A 1,792-nucleotide genomic window follows, 5' to 3' on the forward strand; every position below is an offset into this window, starting at 1 on the left:
TCAACGTTGGGCCATTAGCACTAGCTCCTCCTGCTGAGTAAGAGGGTGGCGAAAGTGGCACCTGTGACCATAGGGACACACTTGACCAGCCAGAACCATCCTGCAAACCTGTGTCTTGTACCTTGGGTGCCTTATGACCGGACGCACCAGTCTCCTGCCATTTGTTGCACATCTCTGTTTTCCACATCCCTTGATTGTATACATCGAACTCCACCGCTGCGTTCTCTCGCGTGCTTCCTCTTGCCACACATACTCTGGGTTGCACCTGTTAACATCACATCATAATAATACGCATTTTCATCACGGTTTTGACGGAAGATTGTGCTTTTCTATTTTATACTCGTAATGTGTTAACTACGAATCCAAGTAGATGAAAGCATTTATTAGCAATTCTCTAAGTTCTAGCGCAATACTTAGAGTTAGCCAGTGTTAGAGTTCTACGGGATGGAATGAGCATACAACACGTGACCTGGCAATGCAATGCTACTGGAACAAATCAAAACGAAAATTAGACTCACCGATTCAGAGGCGAGTTGATCTAGATGATTCGTAACTCGTGTCCGAGTTGAAGAAGTACACTGGCTGCCATTGTTTGCACTAGCTCGATTCACCTTGAGATAACCACTAGAGCGGACAGAAATGCTTTTTGGCACCGTTACCTTTTCTAGATTCCTCTTTTCGATCATGTTTGGCTCCACAATCTCATGGCTGTTAAAGCGGCGTGGAATAGCTGACTAAGAAGAGATATTGAGAAGCTTGAGTAGGTTGTTGTTTGCTAATCTGAGATCAACATTTTCTTGGCGAAGCAACTCAATCTCTTTGGTGAGAGACTGGAGGCGAGCTAGAGAGAGCTCGTAATAATCTGTAAGCTCTTGGAACTCCAAAACAAGTCGAGCCTGATAAAGACGATGCTCGGTGTCAAAGTCATCAGTTAATGCGGCCGAGGATGGGGACGAGGTAGAAGGCGTAAAAGAGAAGGAAGAGGAGTCTGGAAAGGAAGAAGATTTTGGCGGGAAAATCGAATGGTATAGTGAAGTGAAAGAGGAAGCAAACTGTTCAGTATGGTGATCGGAAGGCGGAGATAAATCAAGCGACGACGAGATTGATGACGGAGTAGAAGCCGATTTCGGGTCCATGGTTGGAGATGCGCTTCTCTCCATAATCGGCGATAATTGGAAATGTAACTGCTCGGAAAACAATGTTCAGATTAAAATAATTAAGGCGAAAAAATAATAAAGTCGTTAGAAGCATAAGAATTGGAGGTTGTAAATTGAGTGTGATATGATCACTGATAATTATAAATTATAATTAAGTTGCTTCCATAGCACTACTTTAACTAACTTTGGAGTTTGTTGCTCTAATTTTTTTTTTTTTTTTTTTTTTTTTTGTAGAAAAGGAAAAGAAAAACGAACAACAACAAACTACCCAGGAATTAGCCTAGGAAAGCTAACCCCAATCCTATCTTCTAAGAGAAGAGGAGAGATGAAACTAAGGGAAATAGGAAGGGTAGTAACGCCTAATGTCCCTTCATGGCCCGCCGCCGCCAAGCGATCAGCAACACGATTCTGCTCTCTAAAAATGTGTCTGAACTCTACGAACTCAAAGGAGGAGCAAAGCCTTTTAATAGCTTTGATGAGGTTGCGACTGTTAAGACCCATAGAATGATTCTCAGAAATCATTTTGATTGCTTCCAAATTATCAAACTCCACAGAGAGCCTCTTAACACCCAGCCTTTTAGCAAGATTGATTCCAGTAAGAATAGCCCAGAGCTCCGCAGAAAAGGAAGAACCCA

General features: G+C 42.6%; 1 pseudogene; it reads right to left on the reverse strand.

Annotated features, from left to right (window-relative positions):
* On the reverse strand, window positions 1–1,160 carry LOC136210525 (zinc finger CCCH domain-containing protein 14-like; annotated as a pseudogene).
* Window positions 1,161–1,792: the final 632 nt, after the last annotated feature.

The sequence above is a fragment of the Euphorbia lathyris genome, chromosome 1 (genome assembly GCF_963576675.1).
Source record: "Euphorbia lathyris chromosome 1, ddEupLath1.1, whole genome shotgun sequence".
NCBI lineage: Eukaryota > Viridiplantae > Streptophyta > Magnoliopsida > Malpighiales > Euphorbiaceae > Euphorbia > Euphorbia lathyris.